Source organism: Salvelinus sp. IW2-2015, unplaced genomic scaffold (assembly GCF_002910315.2).
Source record: "Salvelinus sp. IW2-2015 unplaced genomic scaffold, ASM291031v2 Un_scaffold16702, whole genome shotgun sequence".
Lineage (NCBI taxonomy): Eukaryota > Metazoa > Chordata > Actinopteri > Salmoniformes > Salmonidae > Salvelinus > Salvelinus sp. IW2-2015.
The window spans coordinates 88,723-96,509 of record NW_019957716.1 but is presented as its reverse complement, the minus strand read 5'-3'; the positions used below and the strand labels follow the sequence as shown (position 1 = coordinate 96,509).

The following is a 7,787-nucleotide window of genomic DNA, read 5'->3' as shown; positions in this document are numbered from 1 at the left end:
TCCCAATCTGCAGAAGATCTAGGTGTGCAGAAGATCTCCTCAACAACGCAGGAGAAGACTTTGCCTGTTTTTGTTAGTTGTTTGTCAATTAGGGTGTGCAAGGGCAATAGGTGGTCTGTCATATGGTAATTTGGTCAAAAAGACAATTTGACATTTACTCAGTACATTGTTTTCACTGAGGAATTGTACTAGTCTGCTGTTAATGATAATGCAGAGGATTTTCTCAAGTTGCTGTTGACGCATATCCCACGGTAGTTATTGGGGTCAAATTTGCCTCCATTTTTGTGGATTGGGGTGATCGGTCCTTGGTTCCAAGAGCTGAGGATGATGTTAAATAATTTAAGTATAGCCAAATGGAATTTGTGGTCTGTATATTTTATCATTTCTTTGTGGATAGCATCAACACCACAGGCCTTTTTGGTGTGGAGGGTTTGTAATTTGTCCTGTAGTTCAGTCAATGGAAATGGAGAACCCAGTGGGTTCTGGTAGTCTTTAATAGTTGATTATAAGATTTGTATTTGATTATGTACGCCATCCCATCTGGTTTGTGCTTAGTTGGACTATCATTTGTTTTTCAACAACATGACCCAACACACCAGGCTGTGTAAGGCTATTTGACCAAGAAGGAGAGTGATGGAGTGCTGCATCAGATGACCTGGCCTCCACAATCACCTGACCTCAACCCAATTGAGATGGTTTGGGATGAGTTGGACTGCGTGAAGGAAACGTAGCCAACAAGTGCTCAGTGTATGTGGGAACTCCTTCAAGACTGTTGGAAAAGCATTCCAGGTGAAGCTGATTGAGAGAATGCCAAGAGTGTGCAAAGCTGTCATCAAGGCAATTTTTTATTTCATTTCATTTAACCTTCCTTTATTCAACTAGGCAAGTCAGTTAAGAGCAAATTCTTATTTACATGACAGCCTACCAAAAGGCAAAAGGCCTTCTGCGGGGACAGGGGCAGGATTAAAAATGTAAAATAAATAAAATATAAATATAGGACAAAACACATCAACACAAGAGAGACAACACAACACTACATAAAGAGAGACCTAAGACAACAGCATAGCAAGGCAGCAACACATGACGCAGTCCAACTCATCCCAAACCATGGTAGCAACACATGGTAGCAACACAACATAACAACAACATGATAGCAACACAACATGGTAGCAGCACATAACATGGTTCAAACCTTATTGGGCACAACAACAGCACGAAGGGCAAGAAGGTAGAGACAACATACATCACACAAACCAGCCACAACTGTCAGTAAGAGTGTCCATGATTGAGTCTTTGAATGAAGCCACTGAGATTAAACTGTCCAAGGGGTTGCTACTATAAGAATCTCAAATAATTAATATATTTGATTTGTTTAACACTTTTTTGGTTACTACATGATTCCATATGTGTTATTTCATAGTTTTGATGTCTTCACTAATTATCTAAAATGTTGAAAATAGTAAAAATAAAGAAAAACGCTGGAATGAGTAGGTGTGTCCAAACTTTTGACTGGTGCTGTATATGTTTTTGCTGTTCGTTCTTTGTTATAGCGACAAAAAGACTGGAGAAGTGGTTTACCCATACATCTCCGTTTTGGATAGATAACTACCATTTGCTTGGAATGATTGGAAATTGATTGATATCTCTCTCTCTCCTCTCTCTTCTCTCTCTCTCTCTCTCCTCTCTTCAGTCAAATTTGTCTTCGTTTTTAAAGATTGGGGTTATGAGTCCTTGATTCCAGATGTCAGGGAAATAACCAAACTCAGGATCAAATCCTAAATGAGCATCTCATTTAGGATGCCATCAGGTCCGCATGCTTTTTTAAATTTGAGAGCCTGAAGTTTCTTATAGAGCTCCTGGTCAGTAATTGGGGAGTCCAATAGATTTTGATTGTCCTTTATAGCTTTTTCTAATCCATTCAACTTCTCATGAATTTGTCGTTGTTCTGCGTTTGTGTCAATTTGAACGGTGTTGTAGAGTGTTTTAAAATGGGTTGTCTCTCTCTCACTCTGTCTCTCTCTCCCTCTCCCTCTCTCCATCGCTCCCTCCTCACTCTCGCCCCCTGTAGCAGGAGCAGGAGACCAGCTACACCATCCTGCGCTCTAAGGGTTGTAACGTGACGTTGGGCGGTCTAAAGGCAGACACCGCCTACCTGCTCCAGATCAGGGCCAGGACTGCAGCAGGCTACGGAGCCAGCAGCAGGAGCTTTGAGTTTGAGACAAGCCCTGACTGTGAGTACAGATCTGATCCCACCATATTAAATACAGTTGAGAGTCTAGATACTGTATTTTGTATGTAATTCAACATCTAGTGAAGGATGTCAGTGAGACCTGTGCTTGTATATGCTAACATTTATCTCTCCACCCTTGTTCTCTGGTTTCTCTCTCCTCCCACTCAGCGTTCTCTATCTCCAGTGAGAGTAGTCAGGTGGTGTTGATAGCCATCTCTTCCTCGGTAGCCATTATCTTGCTCACCGTCCTCCTCTACGTGGTGATTGGCAGGTCTGTACACCAATCACAATGCACAAAACACTGTCAGCCCCAAATACATGTCTCTTTCTTCCCGAGGGGTCGGCCTACACATGCAGAGACATACTGTACTGTGAGGATGCTGTGGGAAGGCTAGATCCTATCCCTACTAATGCTAAGTAATACACCTGTACCAGGGTTCCCCAAATGGCGGCCCAAGGGTTTTTTTATTTACCTTCCCCCAAAGTTTTGATTTTATTGTTTGACATAAAAGACTGTGAAAAAAACAGCATATCTGCTCCAAGTGATTTAAACTTAGAAAATCTGTTTCAAAGTATTGCCACAGATAATAGAGAGATATGTGATTGTATACAAATGTAAGCAAGGTTTGAAATTATTATATTTCAGTCAAATATTATACCTGTTTGGGCTTCTTGTGGTCAATTTGCTGTCTACAAATTATTTATAATTATGTTCCGGCCCCCCGACCATCCGCTCAAGAAAATCATCCCGAGGCTGAATCTAGATGATGATCCCTGGTCTATACAGCATGATGATCCCTGGTCTATACAGCATGATGATCCCTGGTCTATACAGCATGATGATCCCTGGTCTATACAGGCATGCATGATCCCTGGTCTATACAGCATGATGATCCCTGGTCTATACAGCATGAATATCCCTGGTCTATACACAGTATGATGATCCCTGGTCTATACAGCATGATGATCCCTGGTCTATACAGCATGATGATCCCTGGTCTATACAGCATGATGATCCCTGGTCTATACAGCATGATGATCCCTGGTCTATACAGCATGAGGATCCCTGGTCTATACAGCATGATGATCCCTGGTCTTTACAGCATGATGATCCCTGGTCTATACAGCATGATGATCCCTGGTCTATACAGCACGATGATCCCTGGTCTATACAGCATGATGATCCCTGGTCTTACAGCATGATGAACCCTGGTCTATACAGCATGAGGATCCCTGGTCTATACAGCAGGATGATCCCTGGTCTATACAGCATGATGATCCCTGGTCTATACAGCATGATGGATCCCTGGTCTATACAGCATGATGATCCCTGGTCTTTCAGCAATGATGATCCTGGTCTATACAGCATGATGATCCCTGGTCTATACACCTTGATGATCCCTGGTCTATACAGCATGATGATCCCTGGTCTATACAGTAAATGATGATCCCTGGTCTATACACCTTGATGATCCCTGGTCTATACAGCATGATGATCCTGGTCTATACAGCATGATGATCCTGGTCTATACAGCATGATGATCCCTGGTCTATACAGCATGATGATCCCTGGTCTATACAGCATGATGATCCCTGGTCTATACAGATGATGATCCCTGGTCTATACAGCATGCTCCTGTTGCTTTTTTCTTTTGTGTGTGTGGTGTAACGCCCAATGTGAGAGGTGTCTGTGTGGTGTAACAGCCCCAATGTGAGAGGTGTCTGTGTGGTGTAACAGCCCAATGTGAGAGTGTGTGTGTGGTGTAACAGCCCCAATGTGGAGGTGTGTGTGTGGTGTAACAGCCCCAATGTGAGAGTGTGTGTGGTGTGGTGTAACAGCCCCAATGTGAGAGGTGTGTGTGTGGTGTAACAGCCCCAATGTGAGAGGTTGCTGTGTGTGGTTAACAGCCCCAATGTGAGAGGTGTGTGTGTGTGACTGCGTGTGGGGTTGATGTTGGCAGTCAGTGCTGCAGTAAGAGTAGAACTCTCAGGCTCATTACTAGTCAACAGATCCTGTTCTGGCTCACAGCAAAGAAAAACACCATCGTAGACTGGACTCACTGCTGCTCTCCTCTGCACACACACACACACACACACCACACCACACACACACCACACACACACACACACACACCACACACACACACACACACACACACACACACACACACCACACACACACACACACACCACACACAAGTGCTATGCCCTCAGATGTAAGGCAAGGAAAGGGGAAAGTGAAGGCTGATGGGTAAAGGTGTGACCTTAATCTCTATCATTGTGACTGACAGGTTCTGTGGCTACAGCAAGTCTAAACAGCCTGACGAAAGAGACTGCACTTTGGCAACGGTCACCGTAAGTTCACCTCTCTCCTCCCTGTCTGTCTTTTTCTCTGTCTCTTTGTCTGTCAATGGTTCTTCTAAAATACATTGAGTCATTCTACCCCCACCTCAGCGTTAGTTAGGTACAGGGCGTTTGTGTACAGTATATACCATCTCCTGATTGGGGTTTATTTGAACAGAAACATGTTTTCATTGGGCTGGCCACACTCATAAAACACCTAGTGTTGTTCTTACATATGAACCATTGACTGGCCTTATTGATGGGTGAGTCATTCATACATGTCACATGACGTCACTTATCCATACATGTCAAATGATGTATGTGTTTTGTGACCCAGCCAAAGTCTCTAGTCTCCACTGCCTGTTCCTATAGCTAACACAATCTAAAAAACACATACACACACACACACACCACACACACACACACACACACACACACACCACACCACACACACACACACACACACACACACACACCACAACACACACACACACACACCTTCTGGTTTCTCCAATGAAACAATTGCCAACTTTCTGCTCTCTCTCTCAGTGCGTCTGCCAGGAATAAGGACCTACGTGACGCCCTCACACCTATGAAGACCCCAGTCAAGCCGTCCATGATTTTTGCCAAGGAGCTGGATGCTTCCTGTATCGCATCGACAAGGTGGTGGGAGCAGGTGAGACCAGAGACATCACACACACACACACACACACACACACACACACACACACCACACACACACACACACACACACACACACAACGCACACACACACAACAACACACACCACACACACACACACACCACACACACCCCACAACACATCATCATGTATTTTTAAATCCCTTTTTACATCAGCAGATGTCACAAAGTGTTTACAGAACCCAGCCTAAAACCCCAAACAGCAAGCAATGCAGATGTAGAAGCACAAACATGTCAATAACACATAGCATTCAGATACGGTTACCTACAGTAAGACATCTTGAACAAAATGTCCACATTAGATTCGCAGCGATCCCAAATTACGTCACATACATTGGCATTCAGAGGCACAAAGAGGAGCTATTTGAGAGTGAAGTGTGTTTGTTCTGAATGTGGTGAGAATGAGATTCATTTAACACCTCAGCTGGAGAGCTTCATTTTACTCCTCTCCTGCTGGACGGGGGAGAGGAAAGGCAGGGAGGGAGGGGAAGGGAAGAAGAATGAGGGATGGGTGGGTGGGAGGGAAAGGTGATATGGATATAGGGTTGGATTGAGAGGTGGCCGGAAGGGGAGTGGAGGTAGTGATAGGGATTGATGGATAGAGAAAGGGGATGTAGAGGGAGACGGAAGAAGTCCTCCCTGCCTCACTGCATTTAATAGAGTGCATGCTGCTGGAGCATAGGACTATGGGTAAAAGTGCCGCACCTCCAGATGGGATATTATTTTACACCCCCCACAGCTCCCTCTTTACCTCTCTCTCTCTCCTTTCTTTTCTCTACCTCTCTCTCTCTTCCTTTCTCTGCTCTACTCCTCTCTCTTCTCCTCTACCTCTCTCCTCTCTACCTCTCTCTCCTCTTCTCTCTTTCTCCTCTCTCTCTCCTTTCTCCCTCTCCTTTTTTTACCCTTTCTCCACCTTTCCTCTCTCCTGTTCCTCTCCCCCTGATGTCTTCAGCAGGAGTGTAGACATGGAGTTAATGCATTGTGATTCATGGGAATAGCAGGCAGTGGGAGAGCACACACACACACACACACACACACACACACACACACACACACACACACACACACACACACACACACACACACACACACACACACACACACACACACACACCACACACACACCCCACACCACACACACACACACACACCACCACACACCACACACAGCAGCATGTTAGTCTCCTAATTCCCTCTGGCTGTAAAGCCATCATACAAGACCTCACTCTACAGGACCTGCACTTACAGAGTAGAATGCAGTATACACTCCTCTAGAGTTTAGCTGTTCCTGTAGATCAGGGGTGTCAAACAAATTCTTCCCGGGGGGCGCATTCGGTCTTCAACGAGGTCCAGAGGCTGCACTGAAAATGTGTTATATTTCCTTGCTTGTCAAAATGTGCAAAAAATAGTCCTAAAATGGATTCAATTGTTTTTCCCCCTCATCAATCTACACACAATACCCCATATGAAAAAGCAAAAACTGCAAATTTATAAAAATGTCAAACTGAATATCATATTTACCTATAGTATCAGACACTTTGCAATGAGATTGAAATTGGCTCAGGTGCATCCTGTTTTCATTGAGCATCCTTGAGATCTGAATGCTTATGTAAATAAGGTATTTAAGTTGTTTATTTGTAATAAATTAGCAAACATTTCTAAAAACTTGTTTTCATGTTGTCATTATGGGGTATTGTGTGTAGGTTGATGGGGGGAAAAACAATTTAATCCATTTTTGAATAAGGCTGTAATGTAACAAAAAGTGAAAAAGTGAAGGGGTCTGAATACTTTCCGAAATGCACTATACCAGCTCTGGAAAAAATTAAGAGACCACTGCAAAATGATAGTCTCTGGTTTTACTAGTTATAGGTACAGTGGGGGAACAAGTATTTGATACACTGCGATTTTGCAGGTTTTCCTACTTACAAAGCATGTAGAGGTCTGTAATTTTTATCATAGGTACACTTCAACTATGAGAGACGGAATCTAAAACAAAAATCCAGAAAATCACATTGTATGATTTTTAAGTAATTAATTTGCATTTTATTGCATGACATAAGTATTTGATACATCAGAAAAGCAGAACTTATATTTGGTACAGAAACCTTTGTTTGCAATTACAGAGATCATACGTTTCCTGTAGTTCTTGACTAGGTTTGCACACACTGCAGCAGGGATTTTGGCCACTCCTCCCTACAGATCTTCTCCAGATCCTTCAGGTTTCGGGGCTGTCGCTGGGCAATACGGAGTTTCAGCTCCTCCAAAGATTTTCTATTGGGTTCAGGTCTGGAGACTGGCTAGGCCACTCCAGGACCTTGAGATGCTTCTTCGGAGCCACTCCTTAGTTGCCATGGCTGTGTGCTTTGTGTCGTTGTCATGCTGGAAGACCCAGCCACGACCCATCTTCAATGCTCTTACTGAGGGAAGGAGGTTGTTGGCCAAGATCTCGCGATACATGGCCATCCATCCTCCCCTCAATACGGTGCAGTCGTCCTGTCCCCTTTGCAAAAAA

The 7,787-nt window shown here is 43.9% G+C and overlaps 1 long non-coding RNA gene across 1 annotated transcript; it reads left to right on the top strand.

Annotated features, from left to right (window-relative positions):
• Positions 1-2,067: 2,067 nt before the first annotated feature.
• On the top strand, positions 2,068-5,212 carry LOC112081062 (uncharacterized). The gene is made up of 4 exons (XR_002896289.2): positions 2,068-2,231; positions 2,399-2,501; positions 4,522-4,585; positions 5,123-5,212. It is a non-coding gene; the product is annotated as an uncharacterized lncRNA (long non-coding RNA).
• Positions 5,213-7,787: the final 2,575 nt, after the last annotated feature.